Genomic DNA, 18,949 nt, shown 5'->3' on the forward strand with positions numbered 1-18,949 from the left:
GTCACTCACCTGCTTGATCATATCTGAGGGTCAGTGTATAAGATCAAGTGGGGGGCCAGGTCATTGACAATTACAGTCCAGGCTGGGGCTGGTGGCCTTTTGGGTCACAGAGAGCCTGGTGGACTACCGTGGTACACTGGGAGGTGATTATTGGGTTTACAGTACTGGGTATTGTAGTCTTGTGATCTACGTATAACTTAGTTGGGAATTCATGAGAGTCAAATTAGTCACGTTTGCAACTTTTGAAGGGTGGAGTGTCCTGTGGGGGCATGGCTTATTCTAATTGTCAAAAGGTGCTTTCTTTGTGATTACTTAGCTTATAAACTGCAGCTGGTTTCCACATTAGATAACTGCCTGGAGTCCCATTTCAAATATTCTGGATATACAAATAGCACATGGAAGGGGCTTGCTCTCTTCTTCCTTTGTAAAGGCAAGACCATTGGGAAGTTATGCTCTGCTCACACTTCTAACTAAGTATGTTTGTTTAGTATTCAGCTTTGTTGTGTCTGTAACCTGGGGAAAATGAATGTTTGGTCCAGTTTTTACTGTTTGGAAATAAATGATGAATATACCAATTTGAAGTCAGTGCATGTCCTGTCTCACTTGCCAGACCCACGACATTACAATCACCTACTGATGAAGGCAAAAGCAATGAAACTTTGCTGGAGGCTGCCAATGGCAGCAGGATCCAGACACAATGGGTGACACTCTGCTTCAGTGGCACAGGACTTCGTCCTGGCTAAAGTGTTTAAACCTCTGCTCAATGCAGATTTCCTATGTGCCCAAAGACTATGAGTCAATCTTAAGAACTGCTGGCTTGTGCATGTCATGGACATTGGGTCACTAACCGTTGCATGAGTAAGTTCATCACAATGACGCCGTCTCTTTCAATATTTTTATTAATTTCTACATAGAAGAATACACAGTACAAGAAGATATACAAGTGAAAAGAAAAAAATAAAATAGTACCAAATATATTTTATTAAAAATACAGTTACAATCACAAAACCCTGTATTCATAAAATTAAATCAAATCGTAATATTGAAATATAATAATTTTGTTATACGGAAAAATATCTAAACCCACTACCAAGTCAGAGCTGTTCGGAAAAGAAAGAAAAAAGGGGAAAAAATCCTTATCATATAATAAAATATATTATTAGCCAACATCTGTACTTTTACAACAAATCAAAGGTTTTGAAAATAACTCAAAACTGGTCCCCATAATGTATAAAAGTCTTGGCTAGATTCAAAACCTGAACAACGGATCTTCTCTTAATTTAAGCATGACATAACATCACGTAACCATTGAGCATGAGTAGGCGGAACAACATCCTTCCATTTAAGCAAGTGCATCCTCCTAACTATAAGAGAGATAAAAGCCAAAATATGCAAATCAGGTGTCTCCAAAATAAAGTCTTTTCCTCCAACAATTGCAAATAATGCAGTCAAAGGGTTAGGCTTAAATTTTACCTTGAAAAGTACCGAGAAAGTTTGGAATACTTCCTTCCAGTATCTTTCAAGGCTCAGATATGTCCAAAACATGTGAATTAATGAAGCTTCTCCATTATTACATCTATCACAGAAAGGAGATATATCCGAATAAAAACAAGATAGTCTATCTTTAGACATGTGAGCCCTATGAACCATTTTAAATTGTAAGAGGGAATGATGGGCACATAATGGTGAAGTGTTAACTAATTAAAAAAAATAATTTTGTCTATAGGAACATTTCTCATTCCTAGCAGCATACCATAAATACTGGATATTGGACCATTATAAGAAGGTTTCAAATTAAAAATTACATCTAATAAGTCCTTATCAGAACTTATAGGAAATGTATGTAGTTGAGACTGCAGAAAATCTCTAATTTGTAAATAACGAAAAAAATGAGTTTTGGGTAAACTATATTTAGCTGACATTTGCTCAAACGAAAGAAGACTTGCTTCACAAACAAATCCTGGAAGCATTTAATACCCAATCTATCCCATTTTTAAAAAACTGAATCGGTTATTGAAGGTTTAAAAAAATAGTTAGAACAAATGGGACTAGACAAAGAAAATCCCAATAGACCAAAGAATTTCCTAAATTGTACCCAGATCCTCAAAGTATGTTTAACTATTAATTTTCAGTTAGTTTACTAAAGGATAAAGGGAGTGAGGATCCGAGAAGAGAAATAATAGAAATTTATTGACAGAGTTAGCTTCCAAGGAAACCCGTATCGGACAGTCCTCACGGTTAATATAATATGTCCAAAACGTAAAATTTTGTATATTGACTGCCCAATAATAAAACCTGAAAGCTGGTAAAGTTAAACCTCCATTCTTCTTACACGTTTGTAGATTTTTGAAGATGAACTTTATTTAGTCGAGAGTGTTTGTTTTTCAATATATAAGATATAATAGAATCGAGGGAATCAAAATAAGATTTAAGAATAAAAACGGGTAATGCCTGAAAAAAGTATATAAATTTAGGTAAAATATTCATTTTAATAGAGTAAATTCGGCCAATCAAGGATAACGAAAAAGGCGACCAGTTTGTGTTACGTACCCCGTAACTGGGTTGCCAAACCAGCAGAAATAGACCACTTAGTTGGAGTCTGGATTACTGGAACTAACAAAGTTTTATTAAAGAAATAAGTAACACAGTACTCTAATAGTAAGGATATAAATGCAACGGGTTAGCAATGATAAAACACACATGTACACAGAACTAGGATGATAAGATCAATCAAGCTCTATCGCAGTCTAGGGGTAAAATGATCAGTTTCAAGTGACGCAGAGTTCAGTTCAGTTTAGTTCAGTTCGCAGTAATCGCTGTTGTGCCGTTGGGGAGAGAGAGAGCGAATGATGATATTCAAATCGGATTCACACAGACCTTTGATATTCCTCGCAATTAGCTTTCGGGCGAGCCCTTTGTAATGTCTTCTGAGGTCACTGACTGTGACCCCTCTGTTCCGGATACGATCGTTCTTCTGCGGTGAACCCGGCACCCAGGCAAGGGCGGACACACACACCAGGTTCCTGCCGATCGTACCTTTCCACCCTGTGCGTCTATGGTCGATCCTGCAACCAGACCTCCAAAACTCCCACCAATTTGTGGTGGGGGCACAACGCACTTCCAGGGTCTCGTTATCTTGTGGTGTTGTGGTGTGTTGCTTGTCTTAGTGAACCTGTGCCTTTTATCCGCCTGCTGGGGTATTGCCTGTCCATCAAACTTCAAACAGTTCAGGATTCAAAGCTACCAGTCTCTGACAATGCTCGGAACTGTGTCTCCTTTTCGTTAATCCCTCTCGTCTCTCATTAACATTTCTGAATGTTCCCCCATTGTCCTCTTATCCGCATCAATCTTCTGATAATTTGGTCAATTCGGCCAATCAAGGATAACGAAAAAGGCGACCAGTTTGATAGTGTCCTTTTCACAAGATTCAGTAAGGTAAGAAAATTCTCATTAAATAGGTATTTATAATTCTTGATAATTGTTACACCCAAAGTGGTAAATTGATTTCTTACAATTTTAAAAGGAAGGTTAGTATTAATTGATAACAAATTATTCAGAGGAAAAAGTTCACTCTTATGTAAATTCAGTTTGTATCCCGAAAACTGGCTAAAACAATAAAGTAGAGAAAACACAGGAGGTAGTGAAGTCCCGATATTAGAAATAAAAAAGCAATAGGTCATCACCATAAAGCAAAACTTTATGAACAGTCCCTCTCCTTGGAATACCAGTAATATCATTAGATTCTCGAAAAGCAATGGTTAAGGGTTCTAAAGCCAAGTCAAAGAGCAAAGAGCTCAAGGGACAACCTTGTCTGGTTCCACGTTGAAGTTTAAAAGGTTTGGAATACTGAAAATTAGTAAGGACCCTAGGAGAAGGAGATAGATAAAGTAATTTAATCCATTGAATAAAATCAGGCCCAAAATTAAATTTTTGTAAAGTTTTAACTAAATAATTCCATTCAACCCGATCAAAAGCCTTCTCAGCGTCCAAAGAAATTACACATTCTGATATCTCCTTAGAAGGAGAATAAACAACATTTAATAAATGACAAATATTAAAGTGGGAATATCGATTTTTAATAAATCCCGTCTGATTATCAGAAATGATAGGTGGTAAAATATTTTCAATTCTACGGGTCAGAACTTTAGGTAGGATTTTCGTATCAACATTAAGTAAAGAGATTGGTCTGTATGAAGAGCATTCGGTTTGGTTCTTATTCTTTTTAAGAATAAGTGAAATAGAAGCTTCATAAAAAGTTTGTGGCTACCTACCCAACTTAAAGGAGTCTAAAAAAACTGCACATAAATGAGGTATAAGCAGTGAAGAAAAAGCCTTATAAAATTCTGCAGAAAATCCATCAAGACCCGAAGCCTTCCCCGAGTGCAAGGAATGTACAGTCTCGGCAATTTCCTCATATCAAATAGGTTGATCCAACTGTTTTTGGTTATCAACAGAAAGTGTAGGAATATTTAATTGATCTAAAAGATTATTCATTACAGTGTTATCTTTGGGAGCGTCAGAACCATAAAGTTTAGAATAAAATTCTTTAAAAATATCATTTATTTCTAAATGGTCAGTTGTCCTATCACCATTGGCTTTACAAATTTCTTTAATTTGCTGTTAGTTATAGAGGTTTTTAATTGGTTAGCTGATAATTTACCTGTTTTGTCTCCATGGATATAAAATTGACTTTTATCTTTCAAAAGTTGAGTTTCAATAGGATATGTTAAAAGAAGATCATATTTAGTTTGAATTTCAACATGCCTTTTATATAAAGCAGGATCTGGAGCCATGGCAGATTTTTGGTCTAATTGTTTTAACTGATTAGCTAACTCAGTTCTCTTTTTATTAGCTTTGTTTCTTGACACTTGCAGTACAGGAAATAATTTGACCTCTAATATAAGCCTAAAAGGCATTCCATATAATAAGACTAGAAGTCTCTTCCAAAGTATTCTCTTCAAAAAAAAAAGAATAATTTGTCTCTCCAGTAATTTTATAAATCTTTATCAGATAACAAAGTTAAATGAAAATGCCAAGATTTGTTTATTTGAGGAAGACCAGGGAGACTTAAAGATATAAGTACCAGAGCATGATCTGAAACAGCAATTACTTCATAGTCACAGGATCAAACTAAAGGAATCATTTGACTATCAATAAAAAAAGTAATCAATCCTGGAATTCGTATGAAGGACATGAGAAAAAAATGAATGCTCCCTGTCTAGTGGATGTAAGAAACGCTGTACATCAACAATACCGCATTTCATTAAAAAGATTGAATAAACAAAGCTGATTTATTAGGTGCTGCTGTTTTAAAGGATGATTTATTTAATACTGGATCTAACCAGCAATTAAAATCTCCTCCCATCACCAATGTGTAAAGGCTCAAATCTGGCAGAAACAAAAAGAAAAAACACTCAAAAAGTCCTGGATCATCTGTATTTGGAGCGTACAGATTGGCAAATACCACTAATTTATTATCTAGTTTTCCTGACACTATGACAAAATGCCCATTAGTATCAGACACTACTTTATGTTGGACAAAGGGAACTATGTTATCCATAAAAATATAAACTCCCCTAGACTTAGCCTGGAATGAGGAGTAAAAATGAAGTTCTTTCCATCTACTGAAAAAACGTAAGTTGTCACAATTACGTGCGTGTGTTTCTTGCAAAAAAAAATTGGGGCCTTAAGTTTTGTAATATAGGGAAATATCTTATTTCACTTCACAGGGTGATTTAATCCTTTCACGTTAAGACTAAGTTAATAGTATGATCCATTATTAATACTATTTAATAGAGAAATTAAAGTAACAACCAGTAAAATGAACATTAAAACCAAACAATAAGCCTTGAAATAGGGTAACCAAGCAACAGATTTGGCTAACATCCCAAAACAGCTCCAGCAAGAGTCAACCCCCTCCCCACTCCCAAAGTCAGAAGGCCAGCCAAAAGAAGGCCGACAGCTACAGCTAATGACATCATCCTCCCCAAACAACCTGCTGAATTTGACTCCTAAATAATTCCAAGGTCAGCTGTATTCCAGGCTACACTATATAACAGCCAAAAAAACACTTAACTCGCATAAGAAGAACACAAATAGATTGATTACTACAGTTTCAAAACAATAGAATAAAAAATACCCAAACTAAGCCATATTGATTTAAAAAACCTTGAAAAAAGTGTATACAATAATAAAAAAATTTATCAAATTTATAACATATAATCACACTCGGTATTAACTCACTAAAATCTTACTCTCTATGTAAGGCATTTAAATCACAAAGAAGTTTAGCTGCGAAGGTTCACCAAAAGTAAGAGAAGCAATTATTCATGTAGCAAGATACTAAACAGTCAATCCATTGTTTTTAAGAAATCCCGGGCTTCTTCACTCGAGCGAAACCATTCTTTAGAACCACCTTGCAGAGTGATTCTGAGAAGAGCAGGATAATGAAGAGACGGCTTTAAACCTTTGTTAAAATGTTCTAATATAACCTCGTTGAATTTAGCATGCTGATTTATGACCTCGGGTGAAAATCTTCAACAATCCTAATCTTCTGAACCTTGTAATCAATCATTCCTCTTTGATGAGATTCACGAATCAAACATTCCTTCGTTTGAAATTCAGGAAAACATATTATAACTGATCTGGGATTGGCTCCCAGAGGTGGTCTGGGCAAAAGCGATCCAGGAGCTTGATCGATCATAGGTGCAGACGGTAAGATTTTAGGAAATAATAGTACCAAAAAGTTTGCAAAGAATTCAGTACGCTGATCACCTTCCACTAACTCTTCAAGACCCAGAATTCGTAGGTTATTTCTTCTGCTTCTGTTTTCTAAATCATTAATCTTCCGTCTTAATTTCTCATTAGACTTAGATTCCTTTTCACAGAGTCAAGCACACGCACCACCGCATGTGAGTATACTCGACTGCTGGGAGAATTCCCAAACTTCTCCAGGCCCATGTTTTCCACTACAGTAGCAAAACACTGGGTCAAGCACCACATACCCACAACTGGCCTGCCATTCCATACCCATACGCATAGACTAGACTCTGAAAAGCTGGCAACCATGAAAGCTGAGTTTACCAACATGGAAAGACTTGGCATTGTACGCAGTTGAATAGCCCTTGGGTTTTGCTCCTCCATTTGGACCCTCAATCCGATGGTGGTTACTGCCCACGTGACAATTACTGAAACATTAATGAGGCCATGACCCCTGATCATGACCTGGTCCCACACACACATGAATTTTCAGCACGTTTGGCAGAGGTAGTGAGTGAGGGCAGCCTGCGGGATGGGAAGCAAGCTGATGTTTGACTCTATTTCGTCGATCAAAACTTCCATTGTGCACCAATTACAGTGATGAGGGAGAGTGAAATATCAAAGTAAATGCAAAAGGTGAGCCTCAGCTGTCTGCCTTCTGATTGGTGAGGATCGCTCTGGTGTGCTACTGGAGAGAGGAGAGCCTGCTGCTCTGCCAGGAGAATGTTGCCCAGGTTTTCTACATTTTGGATGTGGACTTGGACTATAGACTTTTTCTGGTCTTGTAGTGCTTTTATATTCTGTGTTTTTCGCCTGATATTTCTCTTTTTTTTTCTGTGCAATGACAGGTGGATTTAGGGGGTCGATATACCTGCTCCATTTTGTTTATTTATTTTGTGCGGGAGAGGAATTTGGGGTTTGATGTGCCTGTTCTGATTTTATTTGCTTTTTTCTGCAGGGAAGGGATTTGTGAGTTGATGATCCCGCTGCCTTTCTTTTCCTGGTTTCATGACTACCTGGAGAAGAAGAATTTTGGAGTTGTACACTTTGATAATAAATGAACCTTTGAACATTTGAAAGTAGTTTTCTTCCAAAGTCAATCCAGTTAGGAACTACCATCAGTCGCCTAGGAGCTTGGAGGACATTCCCAAAATGGTTGTGGAAACCCAGTTTGGTTGTTTTGAGTTGCTATGTGGACCATGTGGGCTGAAAAATGCAGGAGAGCATTTCCAATGGCTGATGGTCTCTTTATTAAAAGACTTAGTTTCTATTTTTTTGTTTACCCAGATAACACATGTCACAGTGCATCTATATCTGGATATGTATCCCATTTCCGCACACTTTCCGAGCACTTAAACTAAAACTGATTGATTATTAACACAGCTAAATGCCAGTTTGGGTTGTCTACCATGGACTTTCTTGGCCATCGCATCTTTGCAGGAAGTGCTAAACTTCTGTCATCAAAAGTAGCACTATTTTGGTTTTCCATAGTCCGCACTAATCAAACACTAAAGGAGTTTTTAGGTATGGTGAATTTCTATCAGCCCTTCATTCCACAAGCTGCTGAACTTATGCTCCTCCTGTATAGAACGTTTGAAGGCAATACCCCATCACTTGACTGGTCAGTGGACATGACAAGGGCATTTGATGATACCAAACATAATCAGTTGGTTTGACATGTGTGGCAGCTGCTCACCTGCGAAAGCCAGCAACTCCAACCCCCCGAAAGGAAGTACAACATGCTTGATCATGAGATTCTCAGTCTCTATCTGGCTGTCCACCATTTTCATTTTTTTCTGGAGGGTCGCCATTTCACAGCGTTCATTGACCACAAATTCCTTGTGCATGTGATGGCCAAAATATCAGATCCTTGATCTGCACAACAGCAGCACTACCTGGACTACATATCCCAGTTCACAACTGATATATGGCACAGTAAGGGGGAAAACAATGTCATGGCTGATTACCTCTCATGGCTAGCCATTGAGGCCATACACATAGGGGTTGACTATGCCTTCGTGGTAGCTGACCAAGCTCCTGACCCACAGGTCCAGTCTAATGGAACAGCAGTCTTGGGCTTGCAGATAGTTGACATTAAATTTGGGGAACTGGGGGTTTCTCTGCTGTGCGATATCTCAAGCAGTCGCCTTCGCCCCATCATGCCTACAAACTGGTGGTGGGCTGTTTTTGACTCCATTCATGGCATCCAGACTAAAAGGCCTCACAGAAACTAGTTGTACTAAAGGATGTTCAGCACGGCCTTAGAAAGGATGTGTGTAACTGGTCTTCAGCCTGTGTGGAGTGCCAGCAGGCAAAAAATAAACACCATGATCAGATGCTATTGGCACCTTTAGAGGTCCCTGAGCAATGGTTTGACTATGCCAATGTGGATCTTGTTGGTCCTTTCCACCACTCCCATGGTTTTATGCACCTCTGTACCATGGAGTGTACAACCAGAGGTCCCTCTAGCATCGACGATGGCCGCAGACGTGGCTCAGGCTTTCAAAGCACTTAGATTGCTTGGTTTGGGACCCGATCTGATATTTCTTCCGACTGCAGTTCCAAATCCATATCCACATCTGGTCCAGAGCCACAGTGTTAGACAACATCACACCATGCAGTATCACTCACAATCCAATGGCCTAGGCAAGTGCTTTCTCCACTTGTTAAAGGCTGCTCTGAGGGCTTCTCTGGCTGATGAGTGTTGACATGATCATCTCCTGTGGGCCCTGCTGGGGCTCAGAACTGCTTCAAAAGAGGACCTGCAGTCGTCCATGGCTGTTGGTAAACGGGCAGCTGCTTCAAGTGCCAAGTGATTTTATTCCTGACACCACGACCACCTCATCATCCTCTCAACAGTGTTCCACTACTCTCAGTAAATTCAATTCCTCTGCACCTATTCCTACCTCCTATCATGGCGTACAGCAATCTTGGGTTCCTGTTGACCTACATTCCGCTTCCTTTGTTTTTGTCTGCTTTGGAAGGGAGAGAAAAGAGTTTTATCATAGATAGGAATAAATCTGAATGTACTTTGGTAGATTGGCGTAAACCTGTCCAGCAAGATTTCAAGGACTTTGCTACAATGTCCCAGCTGTCACAACATGACCGGTAGCTTATCAACACATCTCTGGACAAACCAGACGCTTTGCTATTTCTCCACACATGGAACATAGGACCCGAGCTGGGTGGCTCACTTGAGCTACAGACAGGCTCATTACGCTGGATTTAATGAATTCTGGGGGACCTGTAAAGGACAATGTAATTAGTGGAAACAAAGAATTCATAACCACCAACATTGAGCTGGAGGTCACTTCAAGAAGATGGTTTGACGTGATGATGTAATTAGCATAAGACCATAAGATCTTGGAGAAGTAGGCTATTCAGCCCATCGAATCTGCTCCTCCATTCAATCACGGCTGATCCAATTCTTGCAGTTATCCCAACTCCCCTGCCTCCTTCCCATACCCTTTGATGCCCTGGCTAATCAAGAACCTATCTATCTCTTCAGATAGATAGATAGGTTCAACTTCAATCTGAACTTCAGATTGAGGCCCCTGCCACTGATCTCAGTGGCTCCAACACCTCAGGGCATATTCAAAACCTGGACTCCAGCAACGACCATGGACACCTTCACAGCGATTGCGCAACCACCAACTGCGACGCCAGCCTTGAACTCCAGGCCGGGTCTTTATGTGCTGCTGTTGTGACTCCCGTCTCCCCTTCCCCCACCAATACTCTGCAACCCCGTCTCCTTCAGATCCCATCGTCAGCTCCTGGGTTCTCAGAGGCTCCATCTTCCTCTCACCCCAACCTTCCCCTCTCCATTGACACCCCCAGCCTCCCCCCTCCCCCCTCTGATCCCAGCTCTCATCCGTGCCGGGTCTTTACCATCCCCTCCGACCTTCAACTGCCGGAGGCAGAATGCTCGGTCCTCAGTAAGGGCCTCACCTTTGGCCCCCTTCGCCCACACCTCAGCGAGTTCCGTGTTCGCCACGATGCGGAACTTTTCTTCCGCCGTCTCCGTCTCCGAATCTACTTCTTCGGCAAGGACTCTTCCACCCCCACCGATGACCCCTTCTCCCGTCTTCAACCCTCCTCTTCTTCATGGACACCCCGCTCTGGTCTTCTGCCTGCTCTGGATCTCTTTATCGCTAATTGCCGACGGGACATCAACCGTCTCGACTTCACCGCACCTTGTCCCCATTCCAACCTCACTCCTTCCGAACGCTCTGCTCTCCACTCCCTCCGCACTAATCCTAACCTTATTATTAAACCCGCCGATAAGGGGGGTGCTTTTGTGGTCTGGCGTACTGACCTCTACCTTGCCGAGGCACAGCGACAACTCGCGGATACCTCCTCTTATTTACCCCTCGATCGTGACCCCACTAAGGAGCACCAGGCCATTGTCTCCCACACCATCACCGACTTTATCCGCTCAGGGGATCTCCCATCCACTGCTACCAACCTTATAGTTCCCACACCCCGCACTTCCCGTTTCTACCTCCTACCCAAGATCCACAAACCTGCCTGTCCTGGCCGACCTATTGTCTCAGCTTGCTCCTGCCCCACCGAACTCATTTCTGCATACCTCGACCCTGTTTTATCACCACTTGTTCAATCCCTTCCGACCTATGTTCGTGACACTTCTCACGCTCTTAAACTTTTCGATGATTTTAAGTTCCCTGGCCCTCACCGCTTTATTTTCACCATGGATGTCCAGTCCTTATATACTTCCATCCCCCATCAGGAAGGTGTCAAAGCTCTACGCTTCTTTTTGGATTCCAGACCTAATCAGTTCCCCTCTACCACCACTCTGCTCCGTCTAGCGGAATTAGTCCTTACTCTTAATAATTTCTCCTTTGGCTCCTCCCACTTCCTCAAAACTAAAGGTGTAGCTATGGGCACCCGTATGGGTCCTAGCTATGCCTGCCTTTTTGTTGGGTTTGTGGAACAATCTATGTTCCCTGCCTATTCTGGTATCTGTCCCCCACTTTTCCTTCGCTACATCGACGACTGCATTGGCGCTGCTTCCTGCACGCATGCAGAACTCGTTGACTTTATTAACTTTGCCTCCAACTTTCACCCTGCCCTCAAGTTTACCTGGTCCATTTCCGACACCTCCCTCCCCCTTCTAGATCTTTCTGTCTCTGTCTCTGGAGACAGCTTATCCACTGATGTCTACTATAAGCCTACTGACTCTCACAGCTATCTGGACTATTCCTCTTCTCACCCTGTCTCTTGCAAAAACGCCATCCCCTTCTCGCAATTCCTCCGTCTCTGCCGCATCTGCTCTCAGGATGAGGCTTTTCATTCTAGGACAAGGGAGATGTCTTCATTTTTTAAAGAAAGGGGCTTCCCTTCCTCCACTATCAACTCTGCTCTTAAACGCATCTCCCCCATTTCACGTACATCTGCTCTCACTCCATCCTCCCGCCACCCCACTAGGGATAGGGTTCTCCTGGTCCTCACCTACCACCCCACCAGCCTCCGGGTCCAACATATTATTCTCCCTAACTTCCGCCACCTCCAACGGGATCCCACCACTAAGCACATCTTTCCCTCCCCCCCTCTCTCTGCATTCCGCAGGGATCGCTCCCTACACAACTCCCTTGTCCATTCATCCCCCCCCCATCCCTCCCCACTGATCTCCCTCATGGCACTTATCCGTGTAAGCGGAACAAGTGCTACACATGCCCTTATACTTCCTCCCTTACCACCATTCAGGGCCCCAAACAGTCCTTCCAGGTGAGGCAACACTTCACCTGTGAGTCGACTGGGGTGATATACTGCGTCCGGTGCTCCCGATGTGGCCTTTTATATATTGGCGAGACCCGACGCAGACTGGGAGACCGCTTTGCTGAACATCTACGCTCTGTCCGCCAGAGAAAGCAGGATCTCCCAGTGGCCACACATTTTAATTCCACATCCCATTCCCATTCTGACATGTCTATCCACGGCCTCCTCTACTGTAAAGATGAAGCCACACTCAGGTTGGAGGAACAACACCTTATATTCCGTCTGGGTAGCCTCCAACCTGATGGCATGAACATCGACCTCTCTAACTTCCGCTAGGCCCCACCTCCCCCTCGTACCCCATCTGTTACTTATTTATATGCACACATTCTTTCTCTCACTCTCCTTTTTCTCCCTCTGTCCCTCTGAATATACTTCTTGTCCATCCTCTGGGTCCTCCCCCCGCCTTGTCTTTCTTCCCGGACCTCCTGTCCCATGATCCTCTCGTATCTCCTTTTGCCAATCACCTGTCCAGCTCTTGGCTCCATCCCTCCCCCTCCTGTCTTCTCCTATCATTTTGGATCTCCCCCTCCCCCTCCAACTTTCAAATCCCTTACTCACTCTTCCTTCAGTTAGTCCTGACGAAGGGTCTCGGCCTGAGACGTCGACTGCACCTCTTCCTACAGATGCTGCCTGGCCTGCTGCGTTCACCAGCAACTTTGATGTGTGTTGCTTGAATTTCCAGCATCTGCAGAGTTCCTGTTGTTTACCTATCTATTTCTGCCTAAATGCACCCAATGACTTGGCCTCCACTGCTGCTCATGGTCGCAAATTCCACAGATTTACCACCCTCTGATATAGTATTTTCTTCGCATCTCTGTTCTAAATAGATGTCCCTCAATCCCAAAGTCATGCCCTCTTGTCCTAGACTCCCCTACCATGGGAAATAACCTTGCCATATCTAATCTGTCCAGGCCTTTGAACATTCGGAATCTTTCTATGAGATTCCCCCCTCATTCCCCTGAACTCCAGGCAATTCATCGCAAGAGCTGCCAGACATTCTTCATACTGTAACTCTTTCATTCCTGGAATCATTCTCGTGAACCTTCTCTGAACCCTCTCCAATGTCAGTATATCCTTCCTAAATTAAGGAGCCCAAAACTGCACACAATACTCAAGGTGTGGTCTCACATGTGCCTTATAGAACCTCAACATCATATCCATGCCCTTATATTCTATACCTCTAGAAATGAATGCCAACATTGCATTCACCTTCTTCATCACTAACTCAACCTGGAGGTTAACTTTTAGAGTATCCTGCACAAGGACTCCCAATTACGTAAAGTACTTTTACCGCACTATGTGATCAGTGTTAGGAGCACAATAAATGAGTTGTTACGGTCCTTTAATCACCCCCCCCCCCCGCCACTCTATGTTGGGGGAGAGTTTGCTGCCAATTCTTGAGTCAGAAAATCTGAGAATACAAGTGACTCACTAGCTTGTGACATCATAACAGCGAGCGGTTTGTTTGTTGGTCTCCCCTCTCACTGTGGAAAAGGCGCGACACCGCTCTGTCCCTTGTTACTGAGAGAAAGAGAGAGAGTGAAAGAGAGAGAGAGAGAGAGAGACAGACAGAATGTGAGAGAGACAGAGATAGAGGGAGAGAGAGAGGGATAGAGAGAGCAAGAGAGAGAGAGAGTCTGCAGTATGTCAAATTGTCAGGTGAACAACAATTTTTGTTGGACTGCAGATCATCATCTCACTTTGGGGACTTTGTTTGGTGAGTGATGGGCTCTAATGCTTCCTGCTGAAGTAAGTAAGGGAAGGGTTGATGCTCTGCTGCTTCCTGTATGTGGGGACGGGAGGGAGCATTGGGGTTCGAACATTTTCCTGTTATTCATCCTTTGGAATTCTCTTCTGTTTTTGTGATGTCAGCAAAGAGTAAGAATTTCCGGTTGTATACTGAATACGTTCTTTGATATTAATTGGAACCACTGAACTATTGAGAATTGAAGTTGAAATGTTCAAGTAATGGTTGCCAATGTGCCAAAAGCCTTCTTCACCATCCTGTTTACCAACCATGAATCCATGGAATCCATGTTTTTTCACTCCTCTGTCCCTCTGTACAAGACGATTGGGAGTTTTGGTCACAATGCTGGAGGGAAAAAAAGGCATTAGACATGAAAGAATGCAGAGGAAATTGATGAGGGAATGGCTGGGGGTAGAGAACTCAGTTATGGAGAGTGCTTCAACAGGGTGGAACTATATTCATTGTAGAGCAGGAGAATAAGGGATAATCTTACAAAAGTGCATAAAATTATGAGGGGCATTGATAGGGAGAATGGGTAGTCCTTTCCCTGGGCTGATGAATCAAGATTTAGAGGGCAGATGTTTAAGTTCAGAGGGAAGGGTTTTTATAGGAGTCAGAGGGCATCTTTTTCACCCAGAGAGTGGTTAGTATAAGGAATGAGACACCAGAGGAAGTGGCTGAGGCAGGTATATTAACTACATCTAACATGTGAATGGACTGTTACATTGATCAGAAAGGACTGGAGGGATATGGGCCAAGTATGGCCAATGTGACTAGCTTCGATGGATTTTTGTTTGACACAGACTAATTGGGTTCAAGGATGTATTTGTTGGACCCAGAAAGGCTGCTGCAATTAAGCATCTTACTGAAAGGCTTCAAGGACCTGTACAACATGGAAAGTCTCAGCGATCCATGGTCGCTTTCTCTGGAGCAACTGAGAGGAGAATTGATAAAACTTATAAAATGATGAGAGGTTTGGATAGAGTTGGCATCCACATTGTTTCCCCAGGACTGAAAAGTTGAATACAAGAGGGCATTACTTACATAAGGTAAACAGGGAAATTTCAAAGGAGCCATGTGGGGAATTGTTTTATTGAATCAATGGAGAATAGTGGTTTTAGGTACAGACACAAGCAGGAGAGGAGTAAGGAGAGAGAATTTTGGATGAAAGGCATTGCTCCCCTGACAGCTGATGTTGATCCAATGGGTTAAAAATGCTCCAATGTTGTTAACCTTTCTTTCCACAGATGCTGCTTGCCCCATCAAGTTTTTCCAGCATTGGACGTGTGTCACAGATTTCATGCAGAACTTTAGAGTGCTGATCCCAGTGTTGCTTTACTCATGGAGTCTCCTGTTTCAGTGAACCAGGATTACAAACTGAAGAACTGCTGTCAATTAGATTCTATCAGCACAGTATAAATGGCACCAGTCAGTGGCTTTGCCTAACAACTGTACTTCTTTACTAAATACAATGAGATCAAACAACTTAAAGATTCATTAAACAGTACAGATAATTGCTTAGTACCTTGGTCTCATAATCTTTAAATTAATTAACTATTTAGTTAATCAACTCCTTTCACAAACTCTAAAACTCACTCCTCATATTTTGATATTACCTGCTCTTGGTGACCCCATCTGTGGTTCGACTTGGTAAGTTCTTCACTGAGTTCCTGTTTCAGTGTCTCGAATGGTCACTGTCCACAGTTGTCCGTGCTGTCTGTCATCTCTCAGGACACTTTTTGTACATTTCTTTGCATTACCTTCCTGACACTGTGTCATCTTTATAGCTGATTACAGGGCTGAAAATCCAATCCTTACCCATACAAGTATGTGTTTTTGTAACTGCTTCACAGTCCCTGTTGAGGTTACTCCACAATTATCTTATCCATCAGTTCTTTAATTATTTTTGCCATTTATGTTTTCTATATTTATCAGAGTGTTCCTTTCATAGGAATTCTGTTTCTAGATCATTCTCATCAGCTTGTGCTCTCCTCTGGATTAGTTCACAGGACCATAAAGCTGTTTGATTTACTGTATGTTCACACTTTGACAGTTGCAAGGTTTGTGTTTCTCTGTCCGCCTCTCTCTTGCTCTGGACCTGGATTGAAAGGCACAAGAGTTTAAAAGTGATTTGTCTCAGGACTTCCTGCCGAGTTTAATTGACTAGGAGCTTAAAAGAAGCAATATACATATTGTTCATTAATTGATTTACTAATTTAACTTATTAACTGTAGTGAATAAAAAAATGTTGGGATGGAGCAGATCTATCATTGTGGAGTGTTGGAGTAGGCCCCTCATGGTTATTTTACCTTAAGCTCTCTGATCATTTCCGGTTCATTGCACAACACCCAATCCAGAACAGGTGATCCCCTAGTGGGCCCAACCATGTGCTGTTCTAAAAAGCCATCTCATAGGCACTCTAGAAATTCCCCCACAAACCTGATTTTCCCAATCTACCTCAGTATTGAAATCTCCCCATGACTATTGCAACATTGTTGAACACATCCTTACTGTTGGTTGGGGTCTGTGTCCTTTTACTCTTGCAGTTCCTTACATCTATTCACAATAATTCAATGCCTTCTGACACTATGTCACCTCCCAAGGATTTCATTTCTTTTTTTTTAACAGCAGAGCCAGCCCACCCTTCTGCCTACCAATGTGTCCTTCCAATACAATATGTATCCTTTGACATAAAGCTTCCAGCTATAATCTACTTTCAGCAACACTTCAGTAATGCACACAAAGCCATAAATGCCAATTTGTAACTGTGCTACTAGTTCACCTACCTTATTCTGTATAGTGTGTGCATTCAGATAGAACACCTTCAGCTCTCTATTCACCTTTTGGATTTTGTTCACTAACTCCCCTCTGGTAGGTTGTCCCCTTCCATAGTATCTAAAGTGGAATACCTATTATTGAGGGGAATAGCCAGAGGTGTCCTCTGCACTGCCTGTGCATTTGCCTTCCTTCTCTTATCACTTACCCAGTTACCTGTATCCTGCCGCCTAAGGTTGACTACCTCCCTGTAGCTCTTATCTGTCACATTCTTATCGTCCCATATGAGCTGGAGGTCACTGAGCTGCGGTTCCACTTCCTTAATACATTCCCTCAGGAGCTGCATCTCAGTGAACCTGGTGTAAGTGTGTTCATCAGGGTGACCAGTCTCCCAGAATTCCTATATCTCACACACAGTATAAAACACTTCCCCTAGAGCTGGTCTCAGCACACTACTATGCTTAGTCTAACAGATGAGGAATGAAAAATTAAGATAAAAAAGAGAAACTTACAAGATACTTTACCTCACTCAAGCCTGATCTCACATCAGCCTAATGAGCTAAAGCCACTCTAAACACTGGTACACTCCAAAGATTGGCTGCTCAAAAAATGGCTGCTCTGCTTGCATTTGTGTTATATTTATTCATGCTTCCTGAAGAATCTTGCTCGGTGTTTTCTCACAGTTCAACTCAAAGAAACTGCCAAGAGCTCTGCTTACAGAAACACAGAAACATAGAAAACCTACAAAACCTAGACATTACTAGGCTTACCCATAGACCTCTATTTTTTAAGCTCCGTGTGCTTATTCAAAAGTCTCTTAAAAGACCCTATTATATTGGCCTCCACCACTATTGCCTGCAGCCCATTCCACGCACTCACCACTCTCTGCATAAAAAAACCTACTCCTGACATCTCCTCTGTACCTACTCCCCAGCACCTTAAACTTGTGTCCTCTTGTGGCAACCATTTCAGCCCTGGGAAAAAGCCTCTGACTATCCACACAATCAATGCCTCTCATCATCTTATCAGGTTTCCTCTCATCCTCCATTTCTCTAAGGAGAAAAGGCCAAGATCACTCAACCGGCTTTCATAAGGCATGCTCCCCAATCCAAGCGACATCCTTGTAATCCTCCTCTGCACACTTTCTATGGTTTCCATGTCCTTCTGTAGTGAGCCGACCAGAACTGAGCACAGTACTCCAAGTGGGGTCTGACCAGGGTCATATATAGCTGCAACATTATGTCTCAGCTCCTAAATTCAATTCCACGATTGATGAAGGTCAATGCACTGTATGCCTTCTTAACCACAGAGTCAACCTGCGCAGCTGCTTTGAGTGTCCTATGGAGTCAGACCCCAAGATCCCTCTGATCCTCCACACTGCCAAGAGTCTGGCCATTAATACTATATTCTGCCATCATATTTGACCTACCAAAATGAACCACTTCACACTTATCTGGGTTGAACTCCATCTGTCACTTCTCAGCCCAGCTTTGCATCCTATCAATTTCTTGCTGTAGCCTCTGACAGCCCTCCACACTATCCACAACACCCCCAACCTTTGTGTCATCAACAAACATACTAACCCACTCCCTCCACTTCCTCATTCAGGTCATTTATAAAAATCACAAAGAGTAAGAGTCCCAGAGCAGATCCCTGAGGCACACCACTGGTGACCAACCTCCATGCAGAATATGACCCGTCTACAACCACTCTTCGCGTTCTGTGGTCAAGCCAGTTCTAGCTCCACAAAATAATGTCCCCTTGGATCCCATGCCTCCTTACTTTCTCAATAAGCCTTGTACGGCATACCTTATCAAATGCCTTGCTGAAATCCATATACACTACATCTACTGCTCCTCCCTCATCAATGTG

At 42.2% G+C, this 18,949-nt stretch overlaps 2 protein-coding genes and 1 long non-coding RNA gene across 7 annotated transcripts in view; 1 reads left to right on the forward strand and 2 right to left on the reverse strand.

Annotated features, from left to right (window-relative positions):
* Nucleotides 1–18,949, reverse strand: part of LOC140204100 (interferon-inducible GTPase 5-like) — a 628,716-nt gene that overhangs the window by 253,320 nt on the left and 356,447 nt on the right. The gene's annotated exons all lie outside the window — the stretch shown is intronic.
* The window catches only part of LOC140204097 (interferon-inducible GTPase 5-like), a 173,843-nt gene that overhangs the window by 36,160 nt on the left and 118,734 nt on the right, over nt 1–18,949 (forward strand). The window lies entirely within an intron of this gene.
* The window catches only part of LOC140204099 (uncharacterized), a 31,306-nt gene continuing 13,287 nt past the window's right edge, over nt 931–18,949 (reverse strand). Inside the window, exons 2-3 of one of the 2 annotated variants that reach the window (XR_011887528.1) lie at nt 15,919–16,400; nt 931–9,731 (exon numbers count right to left, since the gene is read on the reverse strand). This is a non-coding gene — a long non-coding RNA (uncharacterized lncRNA). The remainder of the gene's footprint in view (nt 9,732–15,918; nt 16,401–18,949) is intronic. The other variant, XR_011887529.1, reaches the window with a different exon arrangement.

This window comes from Mobula birostris, chromosome 10 (assembly GCF_030028105.1).
Source record: "Mobula birostris isolate sMobBir1 chromosome 10, sMobBir1.hap1, whole genome shotgun sequence".
NCBI classification, from domain to species: Eukaryota; Metazoa; Chordata; class Chondrichthyes; order Myliobatiformes; family Myliobatidae; genus Mobula; species Mobula birostris.